This window comes from Sebastes fasciatus, chromosome 3 (genome assembly GCF_043250625.1).
Source record: "Sebastes fasciatus isolate fSebFas1 chromosome 3, fSebFas1.pri, whole genome shotgun sequence".
NCBI lineage: Eukaryota > Metazoa > Chordata > Actinopteri > Perciformes > Sebastidae > Sebastes > Sebastes fasciatus.
The window spans coordinates 13156488-13178348 of NC_133797.1; the positions used below are offsets into that span (position 1 = coordinate 13156488).

The following is a 21861-nucleotide window of genomic DNA, read 5'->3' on the forward strand; positions in this document are numbered from 1 at the left end:
TTACAGTCGGACGCTCAAGGGAAAACTATGCTCTTATGCTGACAGATTAGTGTGGTGTCATTGCTTTGCATTAAAAAAAAGAAAAAGAAAAAAAAAGAAAAAACTAGAAACTGTTGCCAGCCATGTCTCCCCCCAAGAACTACACATCAGTTTGGCTCTTTGGGGGTATCAATGCAGGAACCGCCATAGAAATCTCCTGCTTCATACCAACTATAGAAATATACTGCTCAGTACAGAAAATTGATTGGAATTTGATTTAAAATATAAGTAAATTGTGTTGTTGAGTTTTTAAAGTAACACTTCAATATCTTTAGGGGAGAACCTTATTTAATTTTTATTTTCTCTTTTCTGTCTTGGTGACATCCGGGACTTGATCACTATGTAATGAATTGTAATGTCTCTCATCTTTTTTGCCTTTGCTATACACAAGTCTTCAGGTTGAACAAAAATTTGCATCGGGGAGAGATTTATGATATATAAATATATAGAGAGAACTTAAAACACATAGGAAAATGCACACTCATGTAAGTTCCTATGTTCAAAACACATTTATGGTCTACTTTTTTCCTGTATTTAGAATGGTATTTGAAATTAATGTTCACTTAGTGTAGGCACTTATAGTATTTATGTTGGAGCCTGTATTTTTAACTGTTATGCCTGTACTCTTTAAAAGGTTTCAATGTACCCTTTTTTTTTCTGTAGTGAAAAAAATCCCAACAAGCTGCCACCGTATATTTTCTTAATTTGGCAGGATAATATAGTGTGAATAATTTGTATGCTTGAAAAATAAGTATGTTTTTGAAAAATAAAATGTTGTGGGGTTCCCCAAGGGTGAGAGGTCATATAATGGCCTTTTCAGGCAGTCCCGCTGGAGTGACCACAATGAGGTAAAAACAGGTGGTTGTACATATCTTTTTAGTTTGTTTTATATATTTTTCTCTCCTGCCATTTTATATGCAGTAATACAAGCTATTGTTGGGTTTTCTCGGTAGCCAACTTTTTACTGTCCTTGAACATGTACCGCCTGATAACATTCCAGCCGTTTTTGAAAAAGACCTTTTGTCATATGCAATCAATCCAACATCAATCTGAAACACATTTTTTTTCTACAGCTTTTTTTTCCTCGTTATTTTGCTTTTTTTTTCATTGCCAAAAGAACCATGGTGCTTTATAATTTAAATATGGTACATCTCATATGCAAGGCATATTCTAAATAAATCATAGAAAGAAAAAAGTTTGGTACATGTTTATCATTGCTGATGGTATATTGAGGTACATTTGAGTTTTTCAGCCTGATTTCATCCTGTGTTTCTGTATTTACTCTCAAGCTATTTGTTCTGAACTGAACTTGAAGTTGACCTACGGCATTGGTCGACATTATTTATTATGACTATACACACACACACACACACACACACACACGCTCCGTTCAGAACGGAGTCACTGCAAAACAAATCAATTCATTTTTCTCCCTCCTGATGAATTGCGACGGCTTCATTTCTCTAGTTTGATGACCAAAGGTCATTGACCAAACATTCATGAGTTCATGCACAACTTACAGATCTTTTTGTTTGTTGTTATTTTTTTCAGTTACGGAGATGCCACTCTATTTTCAGCTGTTGTCTGCATTATTCTCTTCACTCAGCCATTTTGTCTTGAAAAAAATAAAAAGTATTACATACATATCTGAATTTGGTGCTTTTGATTTTTTATTTAATTGTGGTTTGCACACTCACGAGTACACACACCAACAATTTAACATATGCTACACAGTACTTGCTGCAGTGGGTAGAATTGGAGCAAATATGATTAAAAAAAGTTATTTTTATAAAAGGGTCACTATATCCTGACAGTAGTACATGAGACAGGTAATCTGAAAAAAAAATCATGTGCGTCTGTGTGCTCTGGTGCTCCTAATGGCATCTACAAGATTTCACAGACCGGAGGAAAACAACCAATCAGAGCCAACCTGGAGCCTTGCCGTCTATGAGCAGCTGTCAATCACTCGTGAACTCCGATCAAACGGTCAAACTAGGCAGCGCTGATCAAATATGAATCAATATTTTGTTACTGTAATGCCTATTTCTCGTCACAAATGTTTTCAGAAACATCTTGTAGTGTACTGTTTAGCTGTAAAATTAGAAAGTTCGTGACCCGACAGCCATGTTGAGATCAGTTGAGGAAATACCAAGCACCGCCCACCAGCCGGAGAACAGCCAATAGGAACGCTCTCTCTGTCTCTCTCTCTGAAATGACCTGTGATTGGCCAAAGTCTCCCGTCACAGGCTAGATTTTTTAAAGCCTGAAAACAGAGCCATGAGGAGGTGCAGAAGTCTAGTTTTCTCTCAGAACACTTGAATTACAATATGCTGAAAGATTATTATGGAATTTTTGCCCAATGATGCCAAAAACATTCTGCCTACTGCAGGTTTTAGTGTGAGTAGATATGTTTGGTTGTATTGCACCCAGGTGTGTCTGCATGGCTCAGCTTGAATCACCCGTCATAGGAGGTGGAAGTTCAACAGCATATCTGTGGTCCGTGGCCTTGTCAGGTCAGCGAAGCGTCTGTGTTATATCTCCAGCAACCCTCCCATCTCCTCCTGTCTCTTCCCCCCCTCATCTTTTTTTTTTTTCCAACCACACCACTCTTTTTTTTCCTCCTTCATGTTTTTTTCATGTATCTAACTTTATATATCCTCATATGTCCCAATCTCTCTCTTTTCTTCCGACCTCTCCCTTCCCCTGTTTCCTCCTCCTCTCCCCGCTGAAGCACTGGAGGGCAACGTGACAGACTAATCGCTCTCCTTGTCCGAGCCCGGAGCTGTTTGCCTAGCAGGGCCAGATTAAAGTTCACAGATAGAGAGAGGTTCCTGCTTGGGCCAGGTGTTGACAGTTAAGATAAAGCAGAGTCGCAAGGAAGTGGAGGGGGGTGGGGGGTTGGGTGTTGGGAGCGAGGAATTGTTAGCCCGTGTGTGTTCTTGCACATATACACATTTATAATGTTCAGGAGTGGTGGTTACCCCCCCCTTCCCTTTTGTCTCCCGATCTCCCAAGTTCAATGTCAAGAGAGCAACAATGCTCTGGCCCACAAACCCCGCCACCAAACAGCCCATGCATAGCAGACATACTTTTCCCATAGCAGACTGTTGGCCCTTGCCTACCAGCCCACCCCCCTCCTCTTCCTCCTTGTGTAGACATATGTCCTTAACTCGTAAAGGCAACAGTCGCAAGACTGAAAGGGGGAGTTTTCAAAAAGGCTGCCATGCAGGGAATAATGCCCACAGTCCTGTTTGAATAGTTTTCTTCATCAAACTTGTTTTTTTATTTTCATTTGTAAAACAAGAAAAATTAAAAAGTGTTGCTACTCTCATTTCTGGCAAGTCTTATGGGGATACACTGGCTCTGTGTTGAAGGACAAGGATTTATTAGTTCATTATGCTAATCAAAACTAGTTCACAAACACTCTTGAAAAGATAAAGATCCCCCCCCCCCTTCTTTCACCCTTCTTCCCCTACTTCACCTCTCTCTCTGTCCTGACTTGCCTGTGTGTTTAAAAGCAGGGGAGGCCTCCCAGGCATAGCTGGGGAAATCCTGTCCAGGAGAGTCGGCGCGTTGAATCGACTCTCTAATCCTCCTAATGTGCCACTTCTCCCTGTTCGCTGCTCTCCCCTCTATCTCTCCGCCTTCCTCTGTCTCTCAGTCGCTTCTCAACTGTCAGTGGATCGTCCCTCTTTGTCTATCCCATCCCTCCTTTTCTTCCTTCCCTATATTGTACACGCACTCTGTCATGCTCCGTTTCTTTGTCCATTCCTCTTCCTCTAGTTCTCGCCTCTGTGTTTTCGGGTTCATTTTTTCTTGGGCCCGAGCCCCGTCTCCCGAGTGTCAGTGAGTGGAGGAAGGCTGAAGAGCAGAGATGGAGAGGCAGACTGCAGCTGTGCTGTGGTGCGGTGAAGAGGGGGCCTCGTCCGGGCTCCTTGGAACAATATAAGAGCACTAATCACCCAGGACAGCTGACACCCAGTGCCTCACACATACACACACACTGTGCTTCTCACACACACACACACACACACACACACACACAAAGATCTGAGGATTGCCAGTACTATAGGGTGGAAGGAGAGGAGCTCTGCCCAGACAAGACTTGCAGGTCTGGCTCAGCTAGAAAACAAAGTCTGTGTTTTGTCTATGGGCAGCAACGCTCGGGGGCCGAAAGTGCTCTCTCACAAACATACGCCCCATAGAGTGCGCCGATGCACACTCATACCTACTGTACAACAGATGCAGTTAAGTGCCCAGGAGTATACAGGCAAACTTCCCCCTCATGCACTTTTGTACGCAGAATCAAACACACATGCTGATGCTGGAAAACAAACCACATAATGGACCGGGTGCATGCACGCTCACACACACACACATAGACACACACACACACGTGCGTACACAAAAGTGTCTTCGGGAATGTGACCTTTTCCCAAAAGCCTCCCTTTCCTGCCCCGGCTCCCCTCCCCCTCTGGCTGAGTGAAGACTGAAGGGGTCAAGGGTCAGGTTTTGGGGGGCTGGAGATTAGGTTTCACATGACTGAGCACCTTTGTTGGGGCAGGCCGGCAGAAAGGAAACGTCCAGGAGGGTAGCTGTGTCTGTCTGAGGAAAGAGAGAGAGGGGGAAGGGAGAAAGGAGGGACAGAGGGATGGATGGAGGTTTAAGTTGAAGTTTGGTCCGGCTGAAGTTGAAGTGCAAGGGGTGAGGGGGAAAGAGCACGAGGGAGAGGAAGAAGAGACGGGGGGACGGAGGGTGAGAAAATGTGAGAACATAAAAGGGAAAACCAGAATAACCTCACCCACATTCCTCACCCTATGGCTCTGCTTGGCTCTCTCCTTGCACCTCTCCCTCTCTTATAACTCTGTCTCTTTCTTTCTCTGGCCATGTGGCTTCTGTGTCGGGCCGCGGCCAGCCAGTGTCCTCAGTGCCTGCTGGCTGCGCCGATCTCCCCCATGACCACACAGCGAGAAGAAAGCCCCAGCCAAAATAGTAAACTGGATCACAGCAGAATCCCCCTTCCTCCTCCTCCGCCTCCTCCTCCTCCTTCGCCTTCACAACATCTGAGTCGTAGTCTGCCCGCTAGACAATATGCGCTGTAACTGGCAGTGAAAATCTTGGCAGAGACCCGGATTACCTCGCTTGTGAAGTATTGCTTTAAATGTCCGTGTGTGTGTGTGATTTTTTTTTTTTTCCTTTTCCTACTTCTCAGACCGAGGGAGAAGGATTTTAACGACGTGCAACAGTTTCAACTAAATGAGTCACAGAGGTGGGACTGGTACTGCTGATGGCTTCCAGATAAGGTGAAAACTTTGACCCTGGAGTGAAAAAGAAGGACAGGGGCCGAGGGGTGAGGGGGGGAGGAATGCCTTGAATACTGCGCTGACCACAATTGAGTGGACTCTTTTGGTTTGGTGGTGCGCAATCAGATATGGGCCTAAGGTATTGCCTTTATTACTGACCTTTGGGACATTCCTAAAAAGTCGACTCATTTTCCAGTGACACAAGTGTTTCTGCTGCTTTGTGTGTGTGTGTGTGTGCGCGCACTAACATAAGGGCCAGTCTTGTGCAGGTCAGCACTATTTCAATGAAAGCTGCACTGTACGGTATCAGTATGTGGTTGGTCTATCGCTGAAGGGGTTTCCTTTGGCACACTGCAGGGGTGGCTCATTCCAGAGCATGGGTGGTTGGAGGAGCAGGGAGGGTCGGGGGGGTGAGGTAGCTGGGGCAGGGCAGGAGATTCCAGAGACCGACTGATCTGACCTTGAACCGCGGGGGTGTGGAGCTCCACGAGTGGCACCGTGTTCTAACTGTTAAAAGCTGCTGTGTGCCGCCAAAAAACTGTATGTTTACGCGCGTGTTGTCATGCTTTATTACATGTGGAGGTGTTGCACAGACTGATGTATACATGTGGGTGTGTTGCACACATACACGTGTCTGCGTAATGGCTGGGTTAGGGCATGCTTATGGTCATATCTTTGCAGTCGTGTGTGTGTTCTCCAGGTGCAACGCCGCTGGCAGAATTTATATGACCAGTTAAACAGGGTCATATTATCAGTACCCTCTGACTTGTGTGTGCTTTCCAGTGCACCTGCATTTGTGTCTATGTGTGTGTGTATTAGCTGTGTGTGCAGTGGGAGACAGTAGGGCGCCTGTTTACAGTCCTGTGAATGAAGAGGCAAAGTTCATCCTCTGGCCTCTTTATGCCACTATATTTCAGTGTCAGGTAAGGCTGGACACGACAGTAACTCAGCAAACACATCATTTGTAGCTTGTAAATTATGTCGCCCATGACAGTTGGGATTTTCAGAGTGATTGATTTTGGCTGATATTTAACTAAAGCATATAGGAATTGTGTCTTTTTTTGCTATGTGCTATTTTTCTTCTGTCTTTGACTTTCTGCGTCCAGGACTAGTAGGCACCACTGTGGTCATGTCACCTGTACATTGTGATGTCTTAAAGGCTCATTCTTACACACAAATAACCAAGTCGCCATTACTGTTTAGGCATCCCCCTATAGTACGCACACGTTTGAATGCAAGCTGACCTTAGAAGTGAACAATTTCTACTTTTACCTTTACTTTCTATGTAAAGTTACTTTTGACAATGATGTCTAGGAGTTTGGGAAGAACCTGAGCAGTTCTCAGCTGCCTGACGGTAGGTAGCCTAACATGAATAACGTCAGCTGACTTAACTCTGCTTATAGCTAGCTAACGTTAGTGGGCTAAAGACTCTCTATGGGCTGCTGTGGTCCCACAGAATAAATGAACTCAATCAACTAACGGTGGCGTTATTGTGAAATTAAAACGTTAGTTGCTCTAACTAGAGAAACCTAATGACAACAAAGTAAACATCATTATTACACGCCGTTGTTGAATACTCAATTCTGATTGTTCAAGCACGGCGTTCTGCGGTCTGTTATTTCTTTATAGCAGACCGTTGCTATGTATAACAGACCGTTGCTATGTATAATAGACCGTTGCTATGGGCGCAGTTCTGAAGTCTGGCTTTGGCTGACCGTTTTTGTGTCAAATTATTGATTTCTTAAGTAAGTAGCCGTGTAATAAGCAGGATAATGTACAGCTACCGGGTTATTGTTGTGAAAGAAACTCCTTCAGGGCTTTGCGTCGGGGTGCGGCATCGCCCTGTCGGGGTTTCTTTCACAACGACCGGCTCGCTGTACATTATCCCTTACATATTGTAGAGGGGGAGAATTTTAAAAACAATGGAATTGGGTTTAAAAAATGTTTAGTATTCCATGGTTTCTGAAGAATCGTTGAACATCGATATCTTGCGTTGAGCTCACCTACAGCCCTAGTTGTATCCTGTTCACATGTATAGTTCTTTTATGTTTACTTTCCCCATCCTTTCTTATCTATAATTACCTAATATATACTGTATATATACAAATATATATATCCTTTTGTGTGTGTCCCTTTATGTGTTTGTGTGTTAAAAGTGTATGTGGTGGTACGGACCTTCCCTGTCGGGGGCCAGCAGAGCTCTCTGAGCCGCTCCAGCTGCTGCAGGGGTGACAGAGGCTAAGACTGGCCGAGGCCGAGGGGTGAGAGGGCTCTGGAAGTTTCTGGAAGTTTCTGAGAATTGCCGCGCCACTCCTGGTTCATTCCTGAGGCCCAGGGGTCAAAGAGAGCGGGACAAGGGGGGGAAGGGAAGAGGGGCTGCAGGGCCACGGTCACATGCTTGACCTGCCAGGCTGACCTTATTACACCCTGCACATACTTACTTCTGCCTGCAGTATTTACAGTTTTTTTGTGTATGGGCTTGTATGTTTTGGACGTTTTACTTACTTACCTCTGAGAAGTCAGGATCTAAGCGTGTGTTTGTCACAGAGAGAGGGAGAGTTGGAGAGTCTGTGTCACATCCATATTTTGATATTTTATAGCCTTTCTCTCAATTTTAGCCTTTTTTTTAGACACCTAAATTTCATCTCAGTATCCCTCTGAGACCCGCGGGATCACCGTTGATCCCGGCCGACATTACTATCTTTAAGAGGCTGTAGCGGGCTCAGTCTTAAAGCTAGAGCGAAGATATTGGTATCATATGAAACTAGAAAACCCAATACATCAATTTGTATCAACCATGTCATGCTAGCTTGTCTGAAATTAGGCTAAATAATGCTCCAACGTTAGGCTAGATTTTGGTAAGGGAAAACTGGCATGGCGATTTTCAAAGGGGTCCCTTGACCTCTGACCTGAAAATATATGTCCACCATAACTTGATGCAGAAAAGGCAGAAATTGGTGAATAAAAATTCACCAGACTGCAGGAAATTAAGTGATTTACATTCAAAATGTCCTCAGGGGAGGAACTCCAGACCCACTTAATATGTGTCCCCCCCGAATGTTGAAACGAAACCTACGCCCAGGACTGTACACATCAAATTCTCATTAGGGGCTTAGCCCCCCTAAAGGTCTGATCCTAGAATCGCCCCTGCTCTCTCTAATCCTTTAACATTCTCTTTCAGACACACCTTTCACACCTTTCCTTTCCTTTTTTGTTCTTCAATTAGTCTGTCCAGTTAACACTTCACATAGACATACTAAGAACTTTTGCCCACATATCGCCGTCCCTCAGGATGGAGGTCGCAGTTGTCCAAACTACTCCAGGGGGTCGCAGGAGCGCGGTCGACTCTCTTGGACCAGGCAGCCTCTAATATTCTGGTCTTTATGGGGCCAACCGGTGGTCTTTAGTGGGGACACATTCATTGTGGGCCTCCTGTCCTACAAAGCGCTTGTCAGTCATTGTGCTGAACTTGTGTTGTTTCTATGCAGCGCTCGGCAGCACAGCTGTCGTCAAAAGACCCAAGGCTACTCTACCCTCGCCTGAAAGAAACAAACAAACAAAGCCGTAAAACAAGAAAATGAAAGACAAAAAAGGGTCACAAATAATGAGTGTACAAAAAACATCTTGTCGAATTGCACCTTGGGAGCCTGTCTTCAGGAAGAGTGAGGGGTAAGAAGCTTCTGAGCGGACCCGGGGCACAATGGGACTTGGCCCCTCCTGTGTTACTGTTAGCCAGGCCCTTTGGATGAACTTGTCTCCTTTCAGCTGGCGCTCTTATGCCCAGGTGTGTCCTTGTGTGTATGTGTGTGTGTGTGTGTGTGTGTGTGTGTGTGTGTGTGTGTGTGTGTGTGTGTGTGTGTGTGTGTGTATCCACAGCACTGACATGTCTTTGGCCCCAAGTGCTCCATTGAAAATAAGACGGAGAGCGGAGCGAATGAAAAGAGATAAAGTGCAAAACAAGGATGAGAGGAGGAATAAAAGAAGAGTGGCTTCCTTGCTTTTCAGGGCAGGGACAATGTTCAGGCCTTTCTCCCACGCTCTGTTCAACACTCTCTCTGCCCTGGTCTATACTGAGTGTCCACGATCAGCAGTTTATATTTGAATTTTTTGAAAGGCATTCAGAAATTTCATGTTGTGAGCACCTTTCTAGTAAATATTTCAAGGACAGAGGTACACTTTAAAATACGTGTGAAGTGAGAATTAAATCAAATGCAAACTTGGCCACCAAAATAAACGTACCAAAATAAATACGATATTTTGAATGAAAGGCACAATCTTGCAATAGTTGCCTCCGTAATGCCTTAACCCAGATGTTACTCATTTGCCACCACATAACTAAATTAATATAAACATTCCCCTCAATGTTCAGAACTAATATTCTGTCCATACTTTCCCAATATTGCAATCATCGTGTAGATCTCTTGGGTCGGGTAGCCAGCCAGCCGGCCGGCCAAGCAGCCATCCAGACAGGCCAGTGAATGGCTCGATGCCAAGGCCAATTGAGAGGTGCTGCTGTGGTGGAGAGCCAGAGGGGAGATGGTCATCCATTATTCATCACTAAGCCAAATAATCCCCAACAGAATTGGTCTGGTCTTGTCTGGCCCAACGGTTGGGGAATGGATGGGATGGTCCGGGGGGCAAGAGGGGAGGGTTTCTGGGGCTGGGGGGGATGGCAGGTTTTAGGTTGTTTTTTTTCGGGGGAGGTTTAGTAGGATTTTTTGGGGGGCCGAAAGGGGGTGGCGAGCTCTCTGTAAGGGGTGGGAGGGGGGTTCTTTGAGGATTAGATGCAAATATGTCTTTGATAGCTTTCACAGTCTGGGAGTCCCATTCTGTTTATGGATATTCATATTAAGTCTAATCTTTGGAAACAATCCCTGGCATGGAGGAGTGAGAGGCTGCTCGGATGGGGATGGAGCGCAGAAGCAGCAGGGGGTTCTGGGGGATGGAATGGACCTGAATGGGGCTCTCCCCTGACCCAGATCGTGGGGCAGGACCAGCAGAAACCCTTCATGGTGTGCTTGAACCACCTAGTGGACCAGAGACCAGATGAACACTGACCCTGTGTCCCATCAGCACTGATGTGATGTAAACACACATACAAATTCTTGCACAGACACTCGCACGTACAAACACCCAGACAAAGCGACTGGCACTCCGTCAGTGTCACAGACAAACAACGTATTCAGACACAATATAGCCTTCACCTTCTCTCCTGCTCTCGTTTTCTCCCTTTGTGACTTATCTGTCCTCGACATGCGTCCATGTCGTTGTTTTGTCTAAACGTCTCTCCCTCCAGGCAGCTGCTCTCAGAGTGGAGATCACACAGAAGAAGAAGAAGAAGAAGAAGAAGGAGGAGGTCACTGTCAATAGTAGAGATACTGTAAATCTATTATGTCTTATTATGTCATAAAGTGTAGTGTAGTATTGTATATCAAAGCAGAACCAGGAAGAATTGGTAGCATAGCATATAGTGCCTGTGCATCACCTGGTTGCCACCTGTGCAACATTCTCTCGACAAGCCTGACCGTCTGATGGATGTTATGAACAAGTAAATTCCTTCAGCTGATTTTGACTTTCTCACTCCGATCATTTCCTCTATGATAACAGTAAAGTGTGACATATAAAACATCTCCTATTTTTTCATCATATGTGCCTGACAGTAAAGTGATATAATGTAAAGTTAATTTATGCTCCTTACATATCATCATTCAGCAATGCTTCTTAATTTGACACCTTGCTCATTACTGTAATTTATTATTATTTCGAAGACAATTCCTAACAACAAATACTTCAAAAATCAGTTAGGAGTTTGCTTGCACGGGAAAGCAAAGGTGTGCACTCAGACACACATTATTAGCGGTTCTTTAATAGGAGACACAAACTGGAAGAAGGTAAGTAGTAAGTAGAGCCTTTTTGACCAACGCATTAGATTGTTTAGCTGCAGTTTTGGTTGCAGTGATGCAGAAAAGCAAAGCGAAAGCAAAGCGTTGTCATTCCCCTTGTGTCCTCTCTGCTTACAACATCAAAAGGATGTGTTATTATGTGTTTAAATAAAAACAAACACCACTAAACACAGGGAAGAATGCAAAATGTACAAATGTATGAAAACTGTCATTGTCACCATAAAATGACACGTGCCAGATCAACATTAAAGGTGCTAAATGCAAGATTGGGAGCATTTCCATTGCCTCTGCACGACTCTCAACATGTCGTCGGTTGAGTCGGTGGCTCGTAGATAACGGTGCTAACAGTGAAAACTTAAACTTAAAGTTTAAAACTTAACTTCAACTTAAACTACGGCAACGGTGCTGACAGAGCTAACAGTGTTTACCTGAGGGGGAACAGAGGGTGGGTGTTACGCTTTCGCGAGGACAACGTCGGTCGGGACGGCGTTATCGCCTGTAACCGCCGCATGAGAGCAGTGCAGAACGGCGGCCGTGAGCTAGCCGGTGGGGCACGCTCACATGCACTAAAAGCATGAGCGGCTGGCCCGGCTATGCCAATAAAGCAAGGAGAAGCTCAGATTACAACACACACTGAGCGAGAGTGACTTCATTCTCTGCTCAGGTAGACATTACTCCTCTATATCTTTACATAACAAACAGTTGTTTGCTGCTATATTAATGCTCTGGATATCATATACAGCACCTATAAATATTGGCAGATATGCTGTCTGGAGTTGAGGTGGGGTTGAAAAGCCTTCTTAATGCAACATTAAAATATTTGTTTATCACATCCAAGTTCTCAACATTCTTCCACAGTTGTGCTATTAAGATGCACCACTCGCCATTTCTCCCTTTGGTTTCAACAACCCCCCCCCCCCCCTCAAACTGAACTGCACACATGGGATGTGTCACTCTCGCAATAAACTTTGGGACTTCATCGCCAGCCGTGTAGTGGACCAGACACAGCAAGTCCTCCTCCTCGCAGCAGGTCAGAGAGCAGAGGGTGAGGTGAGGGAGAAAAGGGAGGAGGGGAGGCTTTTTCATTCTCCTCCCCCCACCCCAGCTGGGCCTGCGGTCTCTCCACTCCTCACAACCTTCCCTCCCCCCATCACCCCCGCTCTCCCTCCTTGTCCTGCTAGGCTGTATAGGGCTTCAGGTCGGGAGGTTCATGAAGGAGGGTTTCCCTCTCCATCGTATCCTGTGTGTGTCTATGATCCTGTGTGTGTGTGTGTGTGTATGTGTATGTGTGTGTGCATTGGGGCAGTGTCTCAGGGGCATCGGGGGAAAAGGAAGAGAGCCAGACAGCAGATCATCTCACTACACACCCAAACATACACACATACATGCTGACATGTGAGTGAGTGTGCATGTAGTACTTCATTCTATATATATATAAGCTTTACAACTCTATTATAGTACTGAGTTGACAGAAAGCAGAAACACACTAACTGCACCAGCACATACACACTTTTTTTGCTTTAAATAAAGCAATGTTGCAAAAGTGTAGGTAAGATATATCGGTCACATGACAACGGATCTGACATCACTGCTGACCGTGGCGGCGTTGTTATCTGCCGTTGCTACAATTGCACATTTCTGTTTGCTGGCCAGTGTAGCTATTTACATCGTGAGGAGACAAAACACAATGGACTATGTTTTCCATTTGAATGTGCTCACTCTCTTCTTTCACCGAGGTCGGGGGCGACTGGGGTAATAGGGAGGTACACTGTCTGGGGGATGGGGGCTCAGCTGATGCTGACCAGCGCACATAAATTTCCCCTCTCATCACGACCTAAAGCACTTTGCTGTGTGTGTATTTTATCTGTAAGTATGTACAGTATTGGTGAATTATGGCACAGTTACGTAAAAATGAATGGACTGGGCTGTTACATGTGGTCTGTGTGTGTGTGTGTGTGTGTGTGTGTGTGTGTGTGTGTGTGTGTGTGTGTGTGTGTGTGTGGAGTGGAGGGGTTTGGGGATCCTGGGACCCCCTTTCCCAGACATGCACTGACCTTTCCAACCAGACAGGGATAAAGGGACAAGGAGGGAGGGCTGAGGGCATGAGGGCACTGGAGTGTGTACATGTGTGTGTGTGTGTGTGAGAGAGAGTGAATCCACGGCTACATCCATGTGTGTGTGTGTGTGTGCGTGTTAGTTGATATCGTGGACCTCTGAACCAGTCAGTTCTCCCCGTCCTGCTGAGTCTGGCCTGGTGCAACCAACCCCCCACCCGCAAACACGCACCACCGCAACAAACCTCCCCCCCTCTCTCCCTCTTTCCCTCTCTCCTCATCCCTCTCTCCTCTCGTCTTTTGTTGGGCCGAGTCATTGTGCTATCCCCGCAGCGCTCTGTATGCAAAAAAGGTGGCGCTCTGAGGGCTCGCCAGCTCCGGACCCTTGCAAATCAATTTGTCTGTGGAAGGGGCGAGGGCAAGGAGGTGGAATGGGGGGGCGCCGAGGACGACTCGGTGAAAAGCCTGAGGTATGCAACTCTGCCTCCCGAAAACAATGTCATAGTCTGTGCTCCTTTGCATTGTTTGTTGCAAATAGGGATGCACTGATCTAACTTTTTCAGTCCCGATACCGATAGCGATACCTGGGCTTTGGGTATCGGCCGATACCGAGTACCGATCCGATACCAGTGTTTAATTACTAGGCTGTTTGCCTCACTGTGTGGAAGTGAACATTCTTTTATGTGTAAGAAACTTCAGGCTTGACTTAAACATTGCTTTCCTAACTTTGTAAAACAAAATGTAACAAATAAATACATTAATAATAATAAATAAATAAAATAAATAAAATAAATAAAATAAATAAAATAAATAAAATAAATAAAATAAATAAAATAAATAAAATAAATAAAATAAATAAAATAACAAATTTAATGCAGCAACAAATTTCTCAAAACTTAAACATGAATTAAAAGTCCAGTATATTATGTATATGGTATATAAACATAGATTGAATTGAGTAGATCGGCCTAATTTTCCCCGATATCCGATCCAGCTATTTGAGTCAGTATCGGCCCGATATCCGATCCAGTATCGGTGCATCCCTAGTTGCAAATGTGGAGGCTTTCAATAAGGCCAATTAGCCCAGAGAGATGTGATTTTGTGCTATCATAGTTTGAGCGTCACCAAAGTCAAAATACGTACATTTTGTGCAAGACTTTTGTTTTTTATATGGAAGATTGAGGCTCACTGCATTTTGTCAACATTGTTCCCATCCTTTTTAGACTAAAACCAAAAAGGGAAAAAAACATGAATATTGACGTTTTGATGTTTTTGTTATTTGGATGTTCATTTACTGACACATCTTATTTTACCGCTGTCAGTCAGGAACAAAAAAAGAGAGGTGAATCCAGACTGACCCCGCCGCTCTGAGAGGAGGATCAGACATCGATTGTGGTTGTCCCTCTCTCCCCGTCTCCCCCTGGATGCAGACAGGACTCTCCCCAAAGCACACAGGCTTGAGAGGGTCTTTGCTTGACTGGAACGACGATGATCAATACCTGTCACTTCTGTCTCGTCTGGCCAGAGCCCTGCCCCCCCCCCCCCCTCCACCAACACACAGTGGGAGAGCTTGATGATGCACACATACACACACATGAAGACATAGACAAGCACAGATATAATCATGCAAATAGATAAATATAAATAGGTTCCCTACACACATGAACATGACGAGGGTGTGTGCATGTAAACATGCACAGGAAGGCAAATATATAGAACATACGTACACACAAAGCATCTTGTCAGATGGACGAGCACACACACACACACACACACACACACAGGCTGTGACAGCGAGGTCAGACAGGGCATTCAGACCCAGACACTAGTCTCTTCTCTGGGGTCAGACCACAAGGCCAAGGTCTTCTCCCTAACCCCAATGGCCCTTCAGACACACACACACACACACACACACACACACACACACACACACACACACACACACACACACACACACACACACACACACACACACACACACACACACACACACAAACGCACTGACCAGCCGGGGCAACAGAGAGGGGGCACTGAGGAGGGGTGATAGGGAGTGAAAGAAGGGAGTGATGGGAATGGTTTGAATACAAGCATTGGTGGTAAAACGTGGGTTAATATTTGAATATGCAAATATTAGGGCTGTCAATCGATTCAAATATTTAATCGCCATTAATCGCATGATTGTCTATAATTAATCGTGATTAATTGCAAGTTAATCACACATTTTTTATCTGTTCAAAATGTACCTTAAAGGGAGATTTGTCAAGTATTTAATACTCTTTTCAACATGGGAGTGGGAAAATATGCTGCTTTATGCAAATGTTTGTATCTATTTATTATTGGAAATTAATTAACAACACAAAACAATGACAAATATTGTCCAGAAACCCTCACAGGTACTGTATTTAGCATAAAACTATGCTCAAATCATAACATGGCAAACTGCAGCCCAACAGGCAACAACAGCTGTCAGTGTGTCAGTGTGCTGACTTGACTATGACTTGCCCCAAACTGCATGTGATTATCATAAAGTGGGCATGTCTGTAAAGAGGAGACTCATGGATTCCCATAAAACCCATTTTCATTCACATATCTTGAGGTCAGAGGTCAAGGAACCCCTTTGAAAATGGCCATGCCAGTTTTTCCTCGCCAAAATTGAGTTCAAGTTTGGAGCGTTATTTAGCCTCCTTCCCGACAAGCTCGTATGACATGGTTGGTACCAATGGATCCCTTAGGGTTTTTTAGTTTTATGATGCCAGTATCTTCACTCTGCCCTAAAACCGAACCTGTTACAACCTAAAAAATCGCAAGTTGCGTTAATGAGTTAAAGAAATTAGTGGTTTTCAAACTAATTTGTGTTAACACATTATTATAGCGTTTACTTTGATAGCAAATATGTATTAACTTGGCAGTTTAGTTCATAAAGAGCAGCATTTCTGTCATTTCAGTGCATGTAAAAGTTCCTCAATCTTGAACTATCATTATTCAGTAAAGGTGAATTAATCCATATAATTCAGCTGTTTTCCTTTAGAAGCGTGGCAGTGTGAAAGGGTGAAAATAAAAAGAAAATGCATGGCGCTGGCTGTTAGAGAAGAGAAGGGAGTGTAGGAAGTCATAAGTAAAGCCTGTTTCCTTTCAGCAACTTGCCCATTCATTTGCTTGAGGTCTCCTTCATCTATGCTCGTTTTTTTTTCTTTTCTTATTTTCAACTCTCTCTCTCTTCCTCCTCCTTCTGTCCTCCCTGTCTTCTTACTCAAGAGACCCTTGCTCTGCCCAGCCAGAGAGATAAGGAAGTGGAGGGGCCAAGTTTACCGCTGCAGATAAGCTGTAATTGCAGGGTAATAAAAAGATTGGAGGAAAAAGAAAGAAAACGAAGGAGGACAGAACGGACACAAAGGGGTGAATTGATCAGCCAGAGAAATGATTGATGTAAGCGGTGACACTTCGGTTCGCTGACAGTTATCAGGGAGGGCAACCTTTTGCTCATTACAGTCATCTACGTGCAGCGGAGGACCCAGTGGCTGCACTCAAACAATAACCGGCAGCCTTGACCCCTCTGATAAACCGCAACTGCAAACTAACTCGCTGAACAATCACTTCTCTGTTCTGCAGTCTGTGCTCCTGTAAACGCTGGTCGTTAACATGGACATTGTATTCACACGCATGAAACCAGCTGTTCTAGTTTTGTACATTTTTGCTGGTGTCGTAAAACTAGTAAGTCATTCGAACGGCTGGTATTGTTTGCTGTGACTCAGCAGAGTAAACAATCGCGTTGGCCATATTTCATCTGGCTGTGCCCTGTAACTAAAAAAGCCCTTTTCAAATGCTACAAATTTAAAAAAATAAAAAAAAAAAAAAAAAAAAGAAAGAAAGAAAGAAAGAAAAATATAAAAAATATATGCATATATTAAAATGCAAATATGAAATAAAAAAAAAAAAAAATAATCATTTAATTAAATAATCAAAAACTGCTACACTTCTTTTATAAGTCAGTTATTTTGTTTATAAGTGCCCAATCCACACTTATTTGTGACTTATAAGACACCCAAAACACAACATAACATCTTACATATAACATTGATAAACAAAGACAACTCTACAAATAAAATCTGGAAAAAGCAACAGATGTTCCTAAAACACAACTCAAGTTTTTTTTGGTAACACTTAATTTTACACGTCTGCAAAAGTCATGGTAATTAGGTGATAATTAGCAAGTAACCTATTTGAAATTTCTTTGGAATTACCCCAATATTTACCTTAAAATGTATCGAACATTATTTAAGGATTATATGCTAAAATAGCATATAATCGTTGAAATAGGGCCCATAGACTTGAGAAGCGGCCGTGCGCTGCTCTTCATCTGAGGTGGAAAACCAAAACTAATAGAAGACACTTCTGTTCAGGCACAAATCTCACCATTGTGTGACTTATAGTCTACACAAATGTAACGGGCTTACAAGACACCATTATTTAGAATATAAAGAAAAGACAAAGGCAGAAATCAGAGTAGCAGTATAAATTACAAATAAACGGTTTTTCCAAGCTTGAGAAACAAATGTAGCCAACTTATAAGCATTAAAATGAAATAGCCGTTCCATTTTGTCATCATCCGAGCACCAGAACATTTTGGGATTTGAAATAGAAGTTTGTAACTCAACATAGTATGGACAATACAAAACAAAATGTGATTCATTTTTTTCAACTTCTCTTAACTCGCATACTTCGCACGACCTGTTGTCCTCCTGGTTGTTTTTAAATCTACCCACTTCAAGGGCCAGAGGAAGGATTCCTGTTCTTAACTGTGCAACTTAAGACCTTTGATTCATAAGTTTGCTGGAACATAAGATTCAGTGCCACAATTGATTTGAATATATGTTCGTAATTTTGGCTTTAACAACATATCTTTCGACCAGTTTTCTTCAAATCTAGCAAGTAACTCTCTTCTAATTGTGTTCATGCTACATGATAGATTATTACGATACATATATTGTAATTCAGCTTCTTCAAAGATGATGCCTCAAAGCATGAAGTTCTGTAGCCCATGAAGCATTATGTGATTTATTCCAAAGAAAAACCTTCTTACTGATCCTGTATTCTGACATATTAAGCAAACGATTCCACAGTCTTATCATTTCACATTTTGTCATTATTGAACCAGTAATCCATCCCATAATCACCATGAACAGTGAAAGTAGGAGCAAACTTAAGAACACCTAAAAAACAGCGTGCAGCTATTTTACAATCTTTGAAGTCCCATATGCGTAAAGCATAAATTAATATGGGAGAGACACATGCATCATAAAGTTGTGCATAAGTTAAGTACCCAAGATCTTTACATATTTTGAATTTTTTGGCAACAGACCTTAATGCTCTCTCTGCTGAACCTGCCAAGATTTTAATTCCAACTTCATAGGTCATAAATTCATCAAGTGTAAATCCCAGATATTTGTATGCAGGTATATATTCCAGTGTTACAGTCCCAAAAGTCAATTTTGTCTTACTTCTTTTAATACCTTCTTCCTATAATAGTATTTTTTTAAGGGGAGCATTTGCAGTATTGACTTTTAGACTGTTTGTACAGAACATTTTAAAATTTAAAGCTTACATACTTCTTATCAATGGACTGTGGCTTTTCAGGACCTGGAATATGGAATATAAAGTAACCTTAACCTTCCAAAACTCTGAAATGTCTAAACTACTAAAAGGTTTGTTCCGCACTTTCAGAACTCAAATTACAAAAAACAAAAATCCCTAAGAATGTATAGTTATTGTCAAATAATGTCTTTTGGAAAGCAAAGTGTTCAGTGTACCTACATGCTGTGCAACAACAACACAAAAAAGAAGCGTATCGAATAGTTGGTTACTAAGAGATTTAAAGATTCCACGTCAAGTGTCAAAGTTTAAAAGCCAAGCTGCATTGTTGATGTGAATATCTTTCATGATTGAATACAACTAGTTCCTGATTGATTAAAAAAAGGAATGAAAAATGAATAACTCCACATATTTCATTAGGCCGTCTATTCATGTTGGAGGTTACGCTGGTGAAAGCCGACAGCGAGTTCTAGTGTGTGACAGGCAGGTTACCGTTGGCGTGCTGTGTGACCACCAGCCCTTACATCCTTCCTCTCTGCTGGCCTGGGGAAGAGTGTGTGTCCTGTTGCTCTGTTCCTCTGGGGGCTTGTGCATGCATGTGTGTGTGTGTGTGTGTGTGTGTATACATGTATATGTGCGTGTTTTCGGTCACACTCCGCCACTCACAGGAGGTCAGGTGAGATTGGGTCTGGTTCCTGATTCCTGGAAGAGTGGACAGCTGCAACGTCTCACACAAATGCCATGACATAAGACACACAAACAGAGCTCAAACACATCCTCGTCATCTTTTTTTCTCTCTGACTGTCTCTCTTTCTCTTTTGTAAGCCTCGTCTCGTAAGTGAAGTGTCGATCCTCGACACTTTTTTGGTACCAACTGACATGTATCACCGAGTATCCACAACTGTCAAGTGTAGTAAATCAGGCTGTTCGTAGCTATACCAACGAAAAGTAATGCACTGTAATTTGTATACATCCCACGAAATCTTTGCGTCTTTAGTTAAAGGTACTATATGTAACTTTCAGAAAATCATTGTTATTAATGACATCGGTGGTCGTTAAGTGAACTGCAGTCTGCATCCTGTTGCTCACACTCCGTACGTGCGAGAGATCATCCTGGTCATCGGCCAAAACAGTGACATTACATCACAATCTTATATCACCGTTACTATCTGTAATGTCCAATGTCCATGATACTAACAAGCTTGCCACAGGTTGTCTGTGTTGCAAATTCCTTCATCAGCTAACGTTACGAAGCAAAACAGTCCCGAGTCCTTTACATAGAAATCAGTCCACAGGCTGATTAAGGTCGAGTAAGGTCACAGTTTTTAAGTTACATCACAATCTGTTCACACATTAGCAATACAAAGCAATTAACACATGTAAATTGGTGCATGTAGTACCTTTGAATGAAAAAAAGCATGATAAAAAAAGTATTCAGATTTCTAAAAGTATGTATTGAATAAAGTATTGTATCGGCACAACTATGAAAAAATGTAAAACAATACTCAGCCGTATACTCGTAAGACACTTCTATGTGCTGACTGGCAGCAATATGGAACACATTATATCCGGTGTCTGACCACCTTTTTTAATCTAATCATGTGTTATCTGTCCACCTCGCTCTCCTGTACACAGACTTATCTGAGGAGCCATTACAGCAGCTTCTCCATATACTCTCTATCTTCACCGACAGTGATAAGATACCTGGGAGGGAGGTAGGCCAGAGAAGGGTCCTGGCAGGGTCTCCCTCACCCTCTCACACACACGGCCATAAACAGGTTGTCTGCGTAGTATCAGAGACGTGGCTTTGCTGTGATGCACCGGAGGAGCCGCAGTCTCCTGCTCTCTTAGCTCTGTGTAAATACACCGCTCATTGTTTATACAGCGCGGTGTGGCTTCAGGTTCCAGGGACCATCACTCTGGGTCTGGGTCAGATCGCCGGAGACACACACACACACACACACACACACACACACACACACACACACACACACACACACACACACACACACAGACTTGTAGAAGTATGGGCGCACATGTGGCTACACACACATATTCATCCTAATGCAAACCAGACTCCCTCTCTCCCTCTTTTCTTAGAGAGAGAGAGGGAGAGGGAGCGGTAGTAGGGAGACCGCACAGCGTTGGATCTCGGCCAAATGGACCAGCGGAGCTTGTTTGGAAAGCTTTCAGTCAGAAAGCCACTTTTTGGCAGGGGCCCTGTGAGTGCTGCTGAGCCCTCTGAAGCGGGCTGGAGCTGCTAAAATAAATAATGGTTAGGGCCGAGGGGGTAAGAGTGGCGTTGGAGGGTGGGGGGTAGAGGGGTAGCAAGAGGAAAAAGGAGGGGAGGGGGAGGAGGAGGGAGAGGTGAGGGAGGGGGGGGTTATAGAGACCGCTCCTGTAATTATATCTGTCAGTCGACACCAAGGCACTTGGACCGCCAACGCTCACGTTTCCCCCTCGCTCTCTTGCTGTCACCAGATAGAGATAGAGAGAGGAGGGGGGGGGAGAGGAGAGCATATACGTTTGTGCGTCTGAATTTGTCCGACTACATTTTTATGTGTGCATCAGCATGTGTCTGTGAACAGTCTTGCTACCTTCCTGGGTGGTGCGTGTGAGTGTGTGAGTGTGTGTGTGTGTGTGTGTGTGTGTGTGTGTGTGTGTGTGTGTGTGCGTGTGTGTCGGTGGGCCTGCAGGGAAACAAACCTGGTCATTCTGGGAGAGGGAGATAAGGAGGTGTTTCACACGAGAGTATGTTGGTCTTTCAGCAGGGAGCAAAGTAGTGGCCCCTCTGTACACTGGCTCGCAACAAAATAGCCCAGAACAGCTTTTCATACATTAGCTGTGCACGAAGTGTGCGGAAGTGCACTAAAATGGACTATTGTTTATTTTACATGTTACATTCACAGGTAATTAATCTGTTGATATTGTGGCGTATAACACTCTGCATCCTCGGTGTGTGGTGTCTAATCT

General features: G+C 43.6%; 1 protein-coding gene across 2 annotated transcripts in view; it reads left to right on the plus strand.

The window, feature by feature from the left end:
- LOC141764111 (B-cell lymphoma/leukemia 11A-like) overlaps window positions 1-21861 on the plus strand; it is a 145034-nt gene that overhangs the window by 42857 nt on the left and 80316 nt on the right. The window lies entirely within an intron of this gene.